This window comes from Ambystoma mexicanum, chromosome 7p (assembly GCF_040938575.1).
Source record: "Ambystoma mexicanum isolate Mex_15411 chromosome 7p, UKY_AmexF1_1, whole genome shotgun sequence".
NCBI lineage: Eukaryota > Metazoa > Chordata > Amphibia > Caudata > Ambystomatidae > Ambystoma > Ambystoma mexicanum.
The window spans coordinates 754,002,997-754,021,966 of NC_090939.1; the positions used below are offsets into that span (position 1 = coordinate 754,002,997).

An 18,970-nucleotide genomic window follows, 5' to 3' on the forward strand; every position below is an offset into this window, starting at 1 on the left:
ACTCCGGCTCAAATCAACAGGGCCAACCCGAATATTCCCGGAACCTGCTGGCACGGGTGCCCGACACCCGGCTCATTATTCCACATGGTATGGACATGCCCGAAGGCAGAAATGTACTGGAGAGAGGTAATCAAACACATCCAGGAAATCTCTGGCCTCTCCATCCACTGGGATCCCGAAAGCATCCTTTTGGGCGACACAGGTGATGGCGCTTTCCCACTCTCAGGCCAAATCACCCGGCTATGTACGCACCTACTCCTAGCAGCGAAAATTGCAATGGCCCGGGTGTGGAAAGACAAAGGAGGACCCTCAGTGGCACTTTGGTGGGCTAAATGTTGGGACATAGCGGTCGCTGAAAAGATTACCGCAATCCGAACTGTCTCTCTGAATAGAGCCCTAAACATATGGGACCCATTTATGGACTATGACGCCAAATTTCAGACTCTCACCAGAAGGCCCCCACTAACCAGATGGCTTCAAAGCAGCCCGCTTTACTGAACCACAGCCTCATGCCATAGTAACCCAGCACATTGGAATCTGCTTGGCTTCTGCGGACAGAGTGGGCCACGGACAATCATGCTCAGTCCACCAACTTGATCCCCCCCACCGCTTTCATCAAGAGACACTATCACTTTGTCATACCTAGTGATTGCTGATTTGTTGTTGTTGTGCTTAATGTAATGCTCTTCTGTAAAAACCCAATAAAATGTTATGAAAAAAAATGCTCAGATGTGAAATTTAATTGTATATAATACTCAAGAGAAATTTTAGAAATCTCATTTTAGTACTATATCATTCTAGAGAAACTTTATATTCATACAAATGTTCTTATAATAAATATTTTATCTTCATTACAGTTATTGTATGAATCTAGATAATTGATGTAATCCTAAATGTGAATCTCTAAATTGAAAAAGATGTTATTTAACTACTAAAACAAATTAAGTAAAATAAATAAAAAAATTGCTAAAGAAGTGGCAAACAGTCAGTTGACTTGGCAAAAAATGCGCTGACTTGAGGCCAAAAGACAAAACATTCAATTGAAAGAGGCCTCTTTTAAAGTCAAACATAAGGAAATGTCAGTGTTTCTTTAGGATCTGCAGTTGGAACTAGCCCTACTTCAAGTCCAGAACATACAGGGAATTCCCCTCTTGGATAAGCGGCATAATGTTTTGTGGAGTCACGATTTTCAAAGTCTTTGAAAAACTTGTTTAGGGCGTGCAAGTCCATTATGGGCATGTCCACCTCGTTTCTCTCATCAGGGAGTACTTGAAGTATACCGCTTGCCTAATCTACTCTCTGGGGGGCACCTTAATAGCACCCTTCTTTAATATCTGCTCCACCTCCTCCAACGGTCACAGGTATTCTTTTGGCACTTTTCTCCCTGCCAGTGTGTTATGCATGGAGGCCTGCTCTGAAACAAAAGCGTGGAGCACATTCTTACCAACCACTTGTTCGTTTTAAAAGACTGCCACAATGTTAAGTGGCTGGCTAGTTTTCTTCCCATTGGAGTGCTTTGTGTGGGAAGGGGCAGAACCTTGTCCGGCTTTCTTGAAAGGCTGGTCCACCATAATATGGTGGCCTATGAGGGCTCTTGGCGACAACTACATTGGGTTCTGTCCCCTCTGCGAGTAACCCTATCCAGGTTGTATACATGAAGGTATGTCTTTAAAATAAACTCCTGATCATCCTGAAGGCAAAGGTCTGCTCTCTTTTTAGGAGATACCTGCTTCAGAGTATTGCTTCCCTTAATTTGGCTGGTATAGTTTGATCATCCTCCTATGCAGCCTTTGTGCTCTCCTTTGAAGCTCCTGACCCATATGCATCAAAAATTAAGTGGGGGTCCCTATTGCACTGCTAGACACCGAGTGTTTGCTATCCCACCCCTGTGCTTTTGCATTCAAAGATTCGTCAGGCCTGACATATGTAGATGTCCTTCCTCCAAGTGAACCTCCTTTGCTATGTCCTACAGTGTCATATCTAGACCAGAGTATCTGCTGACCATTCAAAAAGACTCAGTAGTCTGTTAATAGTCTGCTACTGTGCATTGGTCCACCAAATTGAGGGTCACCTCATGGGGTATTCTGACCTTGTCTGCATCTATGGTTGCCTTCTCTTGTTGCCAGCCACTCTGTTTCCAGTCCTTGCTGCCAGGAACCACAAATGCGACCGCAGGAACCAGTTGTTGGAACTAACCTATGCACCCTCGTCCCTTTGACCCTTTCTATGTACTCCATCAGCCTTGTTGATCTTTTAGGGATTTTGACTCGTAATCCACAGCTGGCCCTGCTCAATGATTGGGGACTCTGCATTCTGGATTTCTTTCCCTGGGCACTGAAACTGCAGCAATACATGCATCAGAATTTCTTAATCTTTGCAATCTTCTTTGGGCATCTTATGGAACGATGCTTGGGCTGGTTCCCCTCTGGCCGAATTGCTTTTCCAGATGAGCCCATAGTTACCTGGCTGTACCACCTACCTGCACTTACAAATCTCTAATGGTGATTTTCCTGTGTTGGCTATAGTTAGTTGCTAGTAGGCATGAAGGCTGCTAACATCTAAACATGGCTGGGACCCCAGCTATTGTGTTTTACCATTGCAGCACCTCTCTGTTGTGGTACTTTATCTGCTGTTAAGAGAAACGTATGTGGTCTCTTTGGAAGTCATCTGCTTTGAGTGCTTGAGTTTCCTACCTAGTAAGCTGTAGAGTGCTACCTGCTTTCCAGAACCATACCTTTCCATTTAAGATGTAGGAGGAGAGGGGGGGATGTGTAGCATGTACAGATGTCGCAACCTGCTGTCCCCATGTCCTTTGGAATGTTGAGGATTTGAGGGTGGCCGGTGGTTCATATCTTCGCAGTCTGTCTTCTTAAGGGCATGATTACCTAAGATGAAGTATCCTACACAAGAATAAACTTTACCTGAGCACCTAGCGTTGTGCCTTCCTGGAGTTAGAAGCTTTGTTATAACATTTACTACAACCCTTTACCCTCCTGAGAGTGAAGCTTTAACTATTCTGCCAGGTAGCACAGAGAAAAGTAAGAGTAACTAAAGGCCAACCCTGCCTTCTCTTTGTCTTGGTAGAGCCAGCCAGATCGATACCCTCTGATTTGTTTTAGTGCTCTCCTGAAGTTTCCGTTTGTGTCTGTGTTGCCTGTCCGAGAAGCGGGAGAACTGTTTTCCTGCAAAGGCCTGACATGGTTGTTGCTGGACACTACTTTGTCACCTAGACCCAGCCAAATTCCTCTGGCATGGGGATCTCGAGAAGCTCGTCCTGCAGCATTGTCCGGTGCTGCAACATGTGAAGACGCAAACAGTCATACTTCAGTCTCTGAAACTACACTCATGAGATGCACACAGTCCTCTGTAGATCGTCTTTGTAGTCCCCTGACTTCATCTTGGATCTTTCCTTAATTCCTCAAACCCTGAAGTCTTCTGTTGCAGACCTTACATCTTCAACAGAGAAACACAGCGTGTACCAGTACCAAGTCTGGACACCACCCTGCAATGTCTACACAACCGCAAACCACACAGTCCTCAAGGTATCTTTTTTGGGATGTAATGACTTGGTTCTGAATGTTGGTTCAGTTCTTGGAGACCTGCAGTCTTTCAGACACTGCACCTCCAGAATTGAACCGTGAGTTTTACTGAGGCGACTTCTAGACCAGCACACTGCAATCTTGGGAGTAAGTGCTACAGTGGCATCTTCTGTGACGGAACACCGTCCTTGGGGAGCCCACGTCATCTCAGAGTTAAATTTCAGCACTTCCTACGGAGGGGGTGGGCGGGCTCGGGAGGGAGGCTCTAATGGGCTCCAACAGAAGACCCTACATCTTTGCCCCTAGAATAACATTAGGCCACTGGACTCAGAGAAATCAGTAGGCCTGCTCAACAAAACACAGAACAGTTTTATTCTAAAGACCATTTTTGTGAGTCCCATTTAAGGTGATTTTATCCTTGCGAGCATGTGCTCTTATCGCCTCTAAAGTACTTGTTGGCTTTTGAACACTTGCAGGACCCGGTTTGGTCATACTCTCTGAAACACACGTTATGCTTGAAATGCCCAAAGAGTTTTTCATTGGAAAACCCCAAGTTATGGGACATGTCCAGCATTCCCCTTACAATGAACCAACTGTTCTTCACATCCTCCAAACCCCTTCAACCCTGACATCAAAGTTGGTTCCCTCTTTTCACTGAGAGAACTTGGCAAATGGAGTTTGACAAGTTCAGACAATACAACAGAATAACATTTTACCATTGTGGCAAAGTCTTGCGGGTTCTTGAGAAGCAGACACTAACATTTGACAAGGTAGGGTGCAGTGTCTTAGCTTTTCTCCCAAAACTGGAATATTTTGATTTACCCCAACATCCAATCAAACACTCACAAGCATCATCCAAATGTTGGCAGTCAGCAGATCAGCACTGATGGCAATATTCCCCAGTGTACATAGGCAATCTGTTAAGAATGTGTTTTCTTTAGCAACTCTCTCCATTGATTTCAATGGAACCTTGGGCATATCTACACTTTCGCTACGGGCTGCTTTTGGCGCAAGTAATGCCTTTTTAGCCCCACCCACCTGCCCAGCTCACTCATTTTGGGGGCACTGGTCAGTCCCCAAGCAGAGAGACATTTTCTCCAATTTGCATTTTCACTTTGTAATTCACACCACCTTAAGTGAAGTGGTAGAGTGATATTTTGTGCCATTTCTTCTCTTTGTCTAGCACCATGTGTATGCCTTTGTCATGTGACAAAGGCTGCTTGGAGGCAGTAAACAGTGTTTTGAAACTTTTTCCAGTGCAGTACTGGGTCCCATGCTTTTTACTAACATAAGGCCTAACCTTTGAACGTCCTGTTTTTTCAATCTTCCTGCTCCAAATAAGGGATGGCACTTATTTGGGATCCCGCACTGAATTTCCAGTTAGTGCTTTGCGGGACTGGAACTGGTTGAACCTGGGATTGGGACAGTCTCATTCCAATCCATATTTCTTCCAATGGACGTCTGTTGCTGGGTAGATGGGAAGTATCAGTCTGTCATTGATTGTACAATCACTGCCAGAATGAACGGTGCAGATCCTTCCTATTGGAGGGCTGGCACAACCCCAGCCCCGATTTCAAGTAAGAGAAGAGGCTCAGGAGCCATTCTGGAGGCTGCCCACTGGAGCCAAGTATCCAAAGAGAGAAGACAGTGCCGAGAAGAATCAAACGACTGCAGCAGAAGCAACCAGCATTGTTCTAGCCAATCACAGGAAATCTGCTTCAGACCCAGCGAGCAACTGAGAACTTTGTCGGTGCCTTTCTCTCACAAACTGGTAGGCCTAACCAGTCCTGTTTCCTGCAACGTCGGCCTGCCCTCCGTAAACTTTGAAAGTGCGTCCTGGTCGCAGACTATACACTGAAGAGTCACCCTGCTTCGGCAAATACCCTTTTTAGTTGGAGCTTGGGACTTTGTACATCTTCATCTTGTGCCCAGGAAACTTGCTCCCCACCTAGAGAGGGCATGTCTGGAGCCTGTGTACAACTGCCAAGAGCTGACCCTGCTGACCCCCTCACTATGGTTTCCTCACCACCACACCTGGAGTGCTCTGGAGATCCTCCATTGTCATGGGAGAAGCAGCGACCATCGCCCAAGGTCAGCTGTCCTGAACAGCTGGGTCTGTTCTGGAACAGCATCTGCTTCGGAATCGCATTTGGATGGATCCAAAACCCAACACCTATTCAAACTAATGCACCTGTGACCCCACAACCTCCTGCAAAGAGACCACTGGGTGGGTGAGTGGCCCCAGGAATTTTGACTTACCTTGGGGTGGTTATTCTGAGAATCGCAATAATGGGCTTGAGTACATACATCTCTTGATTCACCACTCACCCCAGTGTACGCCCTAAACCCTGCAACCTTTGGCACTCAAGATGCTTTGGGCTACAAATTGCATCGGCCCATACCAGTGTAGTAAATGATGAGGGATCATTGGAGTTTGTAGTCAAAAACATCTTGAAACCAAAGGTTGCAGACCTCTGCCCTAAACACTACTCTTATCTGCAAATGGACTGTGGTGTTCTGGCTGAAAATCCCTTCTTGGGAACTCTCTAGAATGCAATAACGGACTGTACCCCTTTTCTTTTTCTAAACCTATGTATACTTTAGTGTGCTTTCACCCTTAAAATGCATACTTGTTGGCTTGTGCAAACCCATGTGCGGGAGGATATTTTAGACATTAACTACTCCCGAGGTATTTACCTATGGACTGAACACAAACTTGTTTACATGGTTAGTGAAGAACTGCCTAAGATAAAAATATTGTTTAACCAATTTTTCTCTTCACACTTAACTGAATACTGTTATATAAAATAAAGCTTTGCGATAGTACAACTGTAGTAGTGCAAGTGTTGTGCAGACCTGCTTTGGGGGGCAGGGGTGTGTGTGTGTGTAAAATATAGTATATTTTTTTCATCTTTGTGTGGCCTGCTATTTCTAAGTGTTGATAACTATCTTCTAAATCTGCCTGGCTGTCACTCTACGCTACCCAGACAGAGTTTGGCAAGATAAAGTGTGAAAAACTTAAGATGGCGGCTCAGAACCCCAACACAGTGGTAGTTATAAACATCCCTTCCAATACAAACCTAGCCAAATCCCCTTTGTGCGAAACTAGGCAGAACTCAGGTTAGCAGTGACCACTTATGGTCCCTGTGCTTGCCAGACACACAGTCGGGAAGAGTACAGAGATGCCATTTCGGGATCTCCAAGGAGCAACAAAGGATTCTTGTGGGATAAAATTACTACACATGGTGCAGCTATGATACAAGGTTAGACTGCCAGCAGCAAGCAACAATGACACTGTCTAGGAGCGTTTACTCACACAGGAATACTACGGGGCACCGTTGCAGTAACCCCAAACCTGGGAGTCATAAGGGATCCCAAGGAGGCACAAATGTGAAAGTTGCCTCCAAACTGAGACCTGGGTGAGTGAGATTCGTTGTGGAGAAGGTTGAGCCATCGCAGTAAAAACAGCTAAAAATTCAGGGGGCTCAGAAATGTGGCAACAATTAACTTTCTTCGCAACAGAGGACATGCCCATTTCTTTTTTTTTTTTAACTTTTTATTATTAATTTCAACATATAAACAAACCAAGCATCATCAATTGAACCCCACCCCCCAACACCACGCCCCCAACTTCGGCCATAGCGCCTGTAGGTCCTTCTTTCCTGTTAGCCCCCTTCCAACCATTTAACCATGAATGTGCAGCAACTTCAGTCTCTGGGGGCACCACTGTTCCCTAAACTCCCCTTTCAAGTAATCCAGCGTCTCACACCAATCCACTGAGAAGCTCCCCAGCTTATTATCACTGCATACGTTGCCCATTCCATCAAGACTATGTCCCACATTTTCCTTAACCAGTCTTGCTCCGTCGGTATCGTTGGGCTCTTCCATTTCTGTGCAATTAGGGCCATCGCTGCCAAGGTGAAAACCACTTTCACCTTAGTGCTCCCTCTGCTCTCCCCTTTGCCCCCTAATGCCCGCTTCCCCAGCAAGATCTCCTGGGGGTCCTGGCTGCCTCCCTCCCCTAAAGCCTGGAACTGAGCTTGTGCAATTTCGCGCCAAAAGGGCCTAATAAGGGGGCAGTCCCACCAAATGTGAGCAGCCATACCCACTCCCCCGCAGCCCCTCCAGCAGTCCCCCGAAGTTGCCGGGTACATCATGTGCAGGCGGGCCGGAGTATAGTGCCAGCCATAGATGTAATTATACCAGGCTTCCTGCAGCTGGGCCGCTTTAGCCACCTTCGGAATCATATTCCATAACCTTTCTGAGTCTTCCCTTTCCATTCTAGCCCCCAGTTGTTGCTCCCATCCCCTCATGTACACCCAAGTAACCTTCGGGCCTGCGCTCCCTAGGAGCCTGCATAGGTTCGAGATTAGACCTCTGGATCCCTCATGTGTTAGGAGGAATTGTTCAAATTGCGTTAGGTCGCGTGTGGCCGCCTTCCTTACCTCCACCGACATAACCCAGTGTCTAATATGGAAGTATCTGTGCCTTTCTCCCTCACCCACCCCGAATTCCTGCTTACATTCCTCAAAGGTTTTCACCTTTTGGTTGTGAAACATGTCCCTCAGCGTCCTGCATCCCCCCTCTCACAGCCCCGGAACGCCCCCCTCTACAACCCTGGCGTAAAGTCCCCATTATTGAAGATGGGAGTAAACGAGGATGGAAAGGACGTAATCCCCTGCCGCTCCACCACACTGTCCCAGATATCCACCATTCCCTTTGTTATGCACTCAGGTAGATGTGGGGCGGTCTCAACGTTCGTGGCAGCCATAGTACCTCCCCCAGGTGATGTCGGGCTACTGCTCTATCCATTTTCACCCAATGCTTATTTTAGTTCTCTTCGAACCATTCCCTAATTGCCCGGAGCTGTGCAGCCTCATGGTATCGCCTGAAGTCGGGAAGAGCCAGGCCTCCCTGCCCTTTGGACGCCATGAGAAGTCGCCTGGACAAGCGCGGCCTCTTGCCTTCCCAAATAAACTCTGACCGCCCGGTTCAATTCCTTAAAGAAGCTCGTCCGGGACGGAGAGCGGAATCGCCTGAAATCAAGTACACGGGGAAGAACCACCATTTTAAGGACAACCCCGCCTCCCTAGCCAGGATATCCTAAGGGCACTCCACTTCCTCAGGTCTTTCTTAATTGCCATTAACATGTGGGCATAGTTCGCTCCATACAATCCCGCCAGAGAGGGGGTTATCCTAACCCCCAGGTATCGTAACCCACCCGGGCTCCACCTAAATGGGGAAATCGCCTTCAGCCCCTTCGCCTCATTCTCCTCTAGTGACAAGTTCATCAGTTCCAACTTCTGCCAGTTGACCTGCAAACCCGATACCTCCCCGAATTTGGTCAGCAGCTCTATGCTCGCCTTTATGGACTCCTTCGGGTGCGTCAACGTAAGCAACATTTCATCAGCGAATGCCGCCACTTTATGCTGGCATCCCCCGAATGGTATACCCTGAATATTGTCTGCCTCTCTTAAGGCCAGTAGAAGGGGCTCCTAGTATATAGCATAGAGCAACGGGGACAGGGGCCCCCTGTTTCGTCCCCCGCGAGAGAATAATTGGATGGGACATCTCTCCATTTACTAGGATGCGCGACATGGGATTCCTATATTTTACCATAACCATATTGATGAACTCTGTCCCCAGACCCATCTTTTCCATGACTTGAAACAGGAACAACCACTCCACACGATAGAACGCCTTTTCGGCGTCTAGCGCAGGAGTGGTCGTCTTCTGTGTTTTCTCCACCATGTCATGTGGGCCACCCACCTGATATGGTCAGCGGTCTGCCTCCCTATCTCAAACGCTGTCTGATCCTGGAGGATCAGTGAGGGTAAGTACTTTTCCAGACATTTCGCCAATATTTTAGTATATATTTTTGCCTCTGTGTTTATGAGGGCAATAGGTCGATACGATGTGCATTCTTCAGGATTCTTACCTGCTTTATGTATGAGGGTTATTTTAGCCTCCTCCAACGAGGGGGTAATGCTACCTCTGGACCCAAACCAGTTAAATAGTGGTGTTAAATGCAGAACCAGTAAATGGGAGAAGGTTTTATAAGAAGATGCTGGATAGCCGTCTGGACCCAGGGCCTTGTTACGGGGGAGTGCCATTATGATTGCTCTTACCTCGTCCTCTGTAATAGCCTGACCCAGCTCCCTCCCCTCTTCCCGAGTTAAACGTGGGAGGGGAAGGGCCCCCAAGAATTCCCTCTGTGGCCCAGGCAGCGGATTCTATGAAGAGTACAAAGCTTTGTAGAATTCCGCCATCCTCCCCTTTATCTCTTCGGTCCTAGTGAGTCTCTCTCCCCTCTCATCCCTCAACGTCGTTATAGCATTCCATTCCCTGCTTCCCCTCAGAAGGCGAGCCAAGAGTGAGTCTGCCTTATTGGCCTTCGCATAGAATTTTTGCCTAACCCTCAGCATTGCCTCCGCTGCCTTTTTGGTCCTTAGGATTCCCAGTTGGCCCTCTGCCAAACTGTATTCCCTGTACACCTTCCTTTTGGGGGTCTCCCTCACTTCTGCCCTGGCGGCCTCCACCTCTCTTTCCAATTGAGTTTCCAGCCCTCTCACCAGTCTATTTCTCTCCGCCTTCAAGGCGATGAGTTCCCCCCTCAGAGTAGCTTTAACGGCGTCCCACCTAGTGTCGAGGCTCGTGTCCGAGCTATTATTCCTCTCGAAGAGGTCCTGGATCTTATTTCCAATCTCCCCCCCATCACATGATCCCTCAGAAGTGCCTCTGGGAATTTCCAGCTCCACACCCCCGGCCTTCGCCTCCCCAGCTGCAGCTTCATCTGCACGACCTTGTGGTCTGCTATCCCCATGGGACCTACCTCGACAGATTCCACCCCCACCCCGATCAGGCTTGCGGACACCCAAATGCAGTTGATTCTTGATTGGGTTCTATGGACGTCAGAGAGAAACGTGAAGCCCTCCTTACCTCCCTGTAGCGCCCTCCATACATCTCGCAATCCAGCTTTCTCCCACCGCTCCTTCAGCTGGAGAGAGGCCACCCCTCCCCCCTCTTCTCAAGTTGCGTTTGGTCACCCCTTCTGTCCCCACGCTAAATTGAGATCCCCATCAATATAACTTGTCCCCTCGAAGCCCTGCAGGGTACCCAGGGTCTCTCGCATGAACTAATCCTGACCCGCATTCGGGCCGAACACTGAAGCTATAGTGTAAGACGAGCCCATGTACTCTCCCCTTACCATAATGTATCTCCCATTTTTGTCCCTAATGATATCTTTTACTCTGATGTCTATCCCCTTCTCGAATGCCAGGGCCACCCCCCCTTTCATTGTGGGGCCCGATGCAAACAGTATCTGTGAGAATCCCTTCAGCCGCAGGCGATTCTGGTCCTTCCTCAATAAATGGGTCTCTTGCAGCGCCAGGACATCAGGCCTATGGGACCTGGTGAATTGCTCCAGTTTTGTACGTTTAAGAGGGGAAGAGGGGAATTCAGTCCCCTAACATTATATGTTAGCCACCTGAAGACTGGGATGTTGTATAGTGTGTCCCTCTTGGTCGACTCACCATCCCCTTACTGGGACGGCCCTGGATCTCTCCCCACCCCCTGCGGTGGGTGTTCCGGCCCCCCTCCTCTCCTCCTTTGCCATCTGCCTCCGTTCCCCTATTCAATAGAGCCTGTGTTGCTCTACTGGTCACTACGACCCAATCCCCCCCCCCCCCCCAAGAACAACCACCCCCCCAAACCACCTTTCACACCCTGAATCCCCGGGTGAGACCGCCTCCTCCCCCCACCCATCCTGCCCAAACTTGCAACCCCCCCGGACACTCCTGCCCTCATAGTCCCCTCCTTCGTGTGGGTGCCCCATGCCTCCCCTCCCATAGTTCTCCATTTTAATCTTCTCTTACGTTGTCTCTTCCCCCAGCCCACCCCCACTGGCCCCCCCCTACCCCTCCCCTCCAACTGACTTATCCGCTCTCTCCACTCCCTCCCTCTCCCCCCAACGGGCCTCGTCGCCCTTTCTGACCCCAAGATGTTGAACTTCCCCACCCCCCCAGGCTTAGCTGCCACCTTTAAAGGACCACCACCCCTTGTATGCTTTTTTCTGTTAGGAATCTCCCAGAGCTACCAACCCCGTGCTCCGAACGGGACTTTCCCCACTCTCCTTCGGGGACATCTCAGACCCTTGCTCCTTTTGTCCCCCACTGTTGACCATCCCCACTGTCTTGGCCTTGGCCTGTTGCTTTTCAAGGGCCCTTCCTCCAAGTCAATCCGTAGCACGTTGGCCCCTTCATGTACTGATGTTATGCGTTTCTGGTGCCCTTCCCAGTCAATACCAGGCCAAATGGAAACGTCCATTTGAAGTGTATTCAGCGTTCATTTAGAGCTTTCAGCACTGGGGACATCTGGCTCCTCTTTATCAGGGTTCTGTTGGTCAGGTCTTGATACAAATCTATCTGTTGGCCTTTATACATTATTGGTTCCCTTATCCTTGCCGCCTGTAGGACTGCCGCCTTCTGGGCATATCTGATGAAAGCGGCCAGAACATCCCTTGGCTTCGAGGTGGGCCGCCTGGTCAGCCTGCCGACTCTGTGAATACGATCCAGCTCAATTCTATCCGGGGTGAACCCCCCCCTAGGATTTCAGCATAGATGCTCAGGACTTCCTGCTTCAACTTCTTATCCGGGACCGATTCTGGCAACAATTTCACCCTTATGTTAATCCTTCTATACCTATTTTCAATGTCCTCCATTTGAATCTCCAGGTTTTGGTCGCCACATCGAGGCGCTCTATAGCCTCACTGTTAGTGGTTGTTTCCTTATCCATTTCCTGGAGACCCCGTTCCAGGAGATCTGTTCTCTCGCCCAATTGTCTTAAGTCCGGCTTAATCTCCCAGAGGGCTTCATTCAAATCCGAGCGCATGAGCTGAAATTGCTCCTGGAACGTCTTGGCCAAATTAGTTTAAAGCGCTTGAATTTCCCCAAAGTCGTCCTGTCTCGTGACCGGAATCAGTTCCTGTGACTCTTCCAAAGCCCCCCTCTCCCCTGTCCTTTCGCAGGTGCCCTCTGAGACTTCTCCCATATCATGCACCGGCCACAAGGAGTGGAGGGTGCCTTGTGTGTCCCTAAGGTGCTGCACTGTCTTTCCGCTCTTCCATTTATTTCGTGAGGCCATCAGTCCATTGCATACAGTGGAAGGCTCTGCCCGATTCTTGCCTCGTGCTTCCTAATCACTTGCTTGTGCCAGACCTTTGCCAAGGTACCTCAAGTGGGGCCTGTGTGCTCGTCCAAGGCCTCCGTCAGCCCAACGCAGCCCCGCCGTCCCCCCTCCCACCCCTGATCCTTGTTTCAATTTATGTGCCTCTCAGGCCCCTTTTCTTAATTTTTATTTTTTTTTTTATTTTGGGGCCCGGTTACAAGAAAGCCACAGGGGACTGCCGCTTGTTGCTCCCCGGCTCCAGTGTCCACCCAGTGTTCCTCAATGGGGGGCCCGGAATGCTTGGAGCCCGGGGCCGCGTTGGCGAAGGGGAAGCCACGGCTGCGCTCTCCCTACTCCCCAGTGACCGAGGACCTGCCTGCTCCTGCAAGAGCCGCCCCGCAAGGTCCCCGACTCACCGTAGCACTCCTATGCTTCCTCTGGCGCATTCAGCCTCCGCTCTGTTAGTCGAAACCTGTGCAGTTCCCTAAGGGACCACTGCAAAAAGCTTAAGACTACAGGTGTTGGCAGTAAACCCAATTGGTAGCAGTCTGTACCACCCAGATTTACCTGGTAGCTGTGGCTGAGCAGTCAGACTTCTCTCAAGAAGAGTTAGGCAGTATATAGAGTATACACATTCGGTACAAAAATACCGTAGCACAAGCAAACACTGACCAGAGCTTGGGTATAAAAGTATATAATTATTTATTTTAAAACACACTTGTAAAAATACACTGGCACTAATATGTCAAGCAAGTTCAAACACAGTCACTAGAAATATATACACCTCCCTGATTAATTATTCAACAAGTCTTAGGAAGAGAACACCACTTATTAACAATACAAGGGTGAGCATTTAACCAAGATGGCACTCCAATAATTATTTTAAATGGGAGGGAAAAGGCAGAATTAGGAAAGCACACAATACCAACACGTTTAAAAGAACCACAGCAAGTCAAGAAAGGCAGAGTCTACTGTAGAGAAAGAAAGTTCATAGGCCAGGCCCACTCTTGGAGATAGCAAGGCAGAATGTGCCCAAGATCACACAGTTGAAGTACACTTTAAAAGACTTTGCAGATAGTTCAAGAAGGAGTTGGATCAGTTCAGAAAAGTTAGTTAACAGGTCCCAGGTCACCCCAGGATAGAGAGTCAAGGATTTACGGGACATCTTGAACAGTCTGTTGCAAGGGAGACCAGGCGGGACACAGTACCTGAAATGGTGAGAAAGCTCCAGCGGGGGCAATTGTTCCTGGCAACGAGTGCAAGTCGGGGCTTCGTCCAGGGGATGATAAGAACTTGACGTGGAGGAAAGATGGAGTTTGTTGCACTGCCAGGGAAGAAACCAGCCGCAGAGTTTCCCGGTTAAAAGGTACTACCCTTTTAATCGCGGTAGTGGTGAAGGGTGGCTATCCGGCCGCTGGGGTGCTTGGCATGGGCGATTCAACCACGAGACGATCCAGGAAGGCGAAAAGAGGGCGAACTGGTTAACCCCACCAGTTCAAAGGAAGAAGACTCTCCAGGAAGGAGATCTTCTCTGTCGTTGGGAAGTGGCGAGTCGGTTCAGCAGGGCTCCACCGGTGGTGTCGTTGTTGCAGGTCGGCTCAGCTTCTCCCTCTTCGGATTCTTTAGGTCCTGTGGCGACTTCTCAAGTTCCAGTCCCCAAAGCCTTGCTTTTATGTAGAAAACCCCAATTCACCAGTCCTAGCTGTCACTCAAACATGCTAAGTGGTGAGCCGGGCGGCTCACCATTGGGCCAATAAGAGTGTGACTTGAGTTGCCGAGGCAACTCAGTCCAGGGTGCCTATTCCCCCCCCCCCACACATCCTGTAGACCCAGACAGAGTGGCACCACTTTTGGAGGCTTCTGTGCAGATGCCCGCCAAAAAGTGGAACAAAGGGCTCGACTTGCGTTGGAGTTACAGAGGCGAACACAAATGCCATTTTAAAACCGAGTCCTGGCAAAAAAAAACAACCGGGGAATAAAGATTAAATAAATAACCCGGCGGTATCTTTAACATTGCACCAAAAAAGTGGTGCGTTTAAAATTAATGGGAAAGAAAAAAGCCGAAAAGGCATTATTATATACAAAACTTTGGTATTTTGTAAAGGCGAACAAAGCCGACAAACTTCTAGCGAGACAATTGAAGGGGAGACAACAGACCCAGACAATAAAAGCCCTACAAGATGAAGCGGGCCAACTTAAAACTCAGACCGCAGAGATATGCCAGATTTTGGGAAGATTTTATCAAAAATTGTACTCCACAGATCACCCAGAATTGGAGCTTCAGGAAGCTTTCTTAGCTGGGGTCCAACTCCCAACATTGACTGACCAAGAACGTCTAGCCTTAGAAATGGACATCAAAATAGAGGAAGTTCACGCGGCCATTCAGTCCCATCCAAAAAACAAAGCCCCGTGCCCGGACGGGTACACCGATATATTTTACAAAACATACAAAGATATCCTCGCCCCGATTCTTACTTCCCTATTTAACACTTTTGGGGATAAGGGAACTGTGACCCCAACAATGCAGGAGGCGAAAGTGCTAGTGTTTCATAAGGAAGGGAAGGATGGACAACTCCCCACCGCCTACCGCTCTACAGCCTTAATTAACCTGGATGCAAAACTGTATGCTAAGATATTAGCAGCAAGACTGGCCCCTCTTCTTCCCAGGTTAATACATCAGGATCAATCCGGCTTTATTCCAACCCGCCAGACTCATGACAACATCCGAAGGGTAGTTAATTTGGTTGAAAAGATAGGCATTAAACAAACCCCAGCTGCATTAGTAGCCTTGGATGCAGAAAAAGTGTTCGACAGAGTAGAATGGTCGTTCCTATTCCAGGTTCTGCAGAAAATGGGAATGGGCAAGGGTTATATAAATATGATTAGGGCCAACTATAAGTGTCCGTCCATTAGGATTGTGGCGAACGGGGGGTTATCGGATAAAGTTTACCTAGGTAGAGGGACGAAGCAAGGGTGCCTGCTTTCCCCTCTTCTATACGTGATATATTTGGAACCTTTGCTGGCTAAAATTAGGGCTCTCACGGAGGTCAGAGATATAGGGATGGCGGGGCAGGAACACAAAGCGGTGGCATACGCTGATGATATGTTACTGGCCTTAGGAGACCCAGAGAAATCCCTCCCATACTTAATGGACGTCATTGAAAGTTTTGGTGAGGTATCGGGATTAAAGATAAATAGGCAGAAGTCGGAATTGCTGGTCCTTGCAGGGCATAGAGAAGCGATCAGAGCAAAGGCCGCAGAATTCCAAATGAAATTAGCCCCTACCGGAATTAGATACTTGGGAATTACTTTAACGGCGAAAATAGAGGAATTATATGCCCACAATTACCCTCAAATTTTAGAGAAGGTAAAAAATGATCTGCTTAAATGGAATCCTTTAGCGATTTCATGGTGGGGTAGGAGCACTGCGGTTAAAATGACCATTCTCCCCAAACTAATGTACCTTTTCCAGGCCCTTCCGATTAGACTCCCACAGGCGTTCTTCAAAGCACTGAGGAAGGCGGTCTCAAAGTACGTCTGGCAGGGCAAAACCCCTAGAATCTCCAATGCGATATTGACAGCACATAGAAGGGATGGAGGATGCGCCATGCCACACTTTAAGAAATATTACGAAGCGGCCCATCTCTGCGTATTGAGGGAATGGATCCCTGAGCGGGGAGAAAAGGTCTGGGAGGGACAGGACAGGGCAGTGGCAACTACATCAACCAGGCACTTGGTATGGACCAACAAACGATTCCGACATGCAAATACACAAATTAGTGAGGTACTGAAAATAACATTGGGGTGTGGGACTCCGCTATGAAAAATGAAACCCTGACTAAAGACCATGCCCCGTTCATGCCCTTGTTCAGCAATCCTGAGTCTCCCCCCCCGCCCGGAACAGAAAAAGGAGCCTTCCGCAAATGGGAAGAGGTGGGGTGCAAGATGGTGGGAGATATGCAACATGACCAACATATAAGGTCATTCGAGAACTGCAAAGATCTATTGAATTTAACAGCAAAAGACCGATATAGATATGAGCAGTTATACCATTGGTTGAGCTCCCCTCGCATGAGGGAAGCTATGTCCAGGGATCTGACCCCCTTGGAGAACTATATTATGACCCATACTGGCACCCGCAAATTTGTTTCTAACACATACAAGTTATTAAATGCACAAAAGGAACCAACCACCTGGCAATATATGAAGAAATGGGAGAAAACCTTAGGCACCAGGACTCCACAGGGATCGGTGGGAATACTTATGGGGCTTGATGCCAAAACTGACGAGAGCCATTCATACAAGAGTAATGTGGCTGAAGATCATGTTGCAATGGCATTATACCCCAGAGAGATTGAACGCAATGTATCCCAACTCCCCAGACAGGTGCTGCAGAGAATGTGGAGGCAAAGGGGACTGGCGACACATTTGGTGGGAATGCCCAAAGATATGCCCATACTGGGAAGAGGTCAGAAGTCATATGCACAGAATGTTCCCGGGGACAGAGCACCTGGGAGAAGAGATATGGATAGGGGGCCTATGGGATCCCAGGGATAAACGCTAAACACAACTCAAAAGAGGAACTTTATGGGTCTTTTGATAGGTGCATGGTTGGAAATTGCACACAATTGGAAACAGAAGCCCCCTCCACAGGTAATAGATTGGATACGTGGTGTTTGGACATTCTTAACGATGGAACTTTTAACCTACAATGTTCAAGGGGAACATGGGAAATTCAGAAACGATTGGGGAATAGTACTCGACTATCTCCAAACAAACTATAAAGAACAATGGTGCCCTCATACAATAAGAATCTTGGACTTATTTACGTGAGTGGGATATGGCTTCCGAGAGTTGACTTCCATGGATTGTAATATGCTCGGTCGGGGTGGGGGGGATGTTAATATTGTTCTAATTGAATTTCTGTTCATATATAGAACTAAAACTCAATAAAAACAGTTTAAAAAAAATGAATGGGAAAATCCCATAGGAAATATTCTGGTGGAATATTTTGCGTGGTAACCACTGCCACTAGCCAGAAACTCGACGAGGGGGGACTGCACAGTGCCCCCTCGAACAAAAGACCCAGGGGCAATCTAATTACCCCTACCAGTACTTCCACAATATGATGGTTTGTACTGGTTCTGTTCACAATTTAAGACTAGTAAAGTCAATGGTGAATTTACATGCCCTGGGAGACATTAGTCAGTCCCAGGGTATGGAGTCTATGTTTGGGGGTCACTATGACACCCCTGTGTTACTGCACTGAGGGTGCTGTGTAACACACATCCCAAAAACACATGAAGCCCTATGGAGTAAAAGACCCCATAGCCCATAACATATTACAAAGTCAAAGGACATTCTCAAATCATGCCTAAGAGTGGGAGAAAAAGAGTCTCACTCTTAGCAGGAGAAAAAAATAAACCCCATAAATCCAGCAAAGCTGCTCGGGGACTCACTAGGTTTGGGAAATTAGCCTATACAGAGAATTCTCCCTAACACGCTCCGCTCCTCCTCCAAATCTCCGGCCCGCAGTCCTGTTTTTGCAGGGGCCGTGCCGCTCCTCCTTCCCCCCTCCTGCGGGTGAGGGCGCCAGTGCGTCACCACCAGGGCCCCTCTGCTCTCCTCACACCGCTGCCGAGCTGTGCTCTGCTCCTCCAACTGCACATCGAACGCCACTCCGGATCCGCGCCCGGGCAGTCTGTGCCCAGCGCGACCCTCTTCCTCTGCCTGTCACTCGACTCTGGCACCCCGCTTGGTGTCGGGCGGGCCCTCTGCTTCCTCCTTATGGAGGGCTGGCACAGGGCGTGTACACAGTCAGGGGGCGATGATCTCCTTCCCTGCCCCTCACTGCCTTCTCAGGGGCACTCCAGAAGTCTCGCAGTTACTTTTAGGGGACTACTGGGTATTAGCGGGGTAGTGGAATGCCGTAATCCCGTCTGGGGCTCAGGAACAGACTGCCGACACGTCTATTCCATGCCGGCTGCCATCTTGGAATCGACATGCCCCTTTCTAATCATTTAACAGACTGAAATCTTGATTGAAGTAGAAGCATGAAGTTGAACGCACATTTTTAACAACAATGAAAAGATAATGGAATATTCTACTACCCCAAATTATGAAGCAGTGTTCACTCCAAAATCACAGTCTTGGAAAAAAAACGTGTATGCTATCTATTTGTGGAATTAGTTTTAAAATGTATTGTCTTTATATTTGTATAGGTTTTATGGAATTGGTCATTTCAAAACAAACTTGAACATTAAATT

General features: G+C 48.3%; 1 protein-coding gene across 2 annotated transcripts in view; it reads right to left on the reverse strand.

Moving 5' to 3' along the window:
- LOC138526301 (E3 SUMO-protein ligase RanBP2-like) overlaps window positions 1-18,970 on the reverse strand; it is a 1,824,256-nt gene that overhangs the window by 977,575 nt on the left and 827,711 nt on the right. The window lies entirely within an intron of this gene.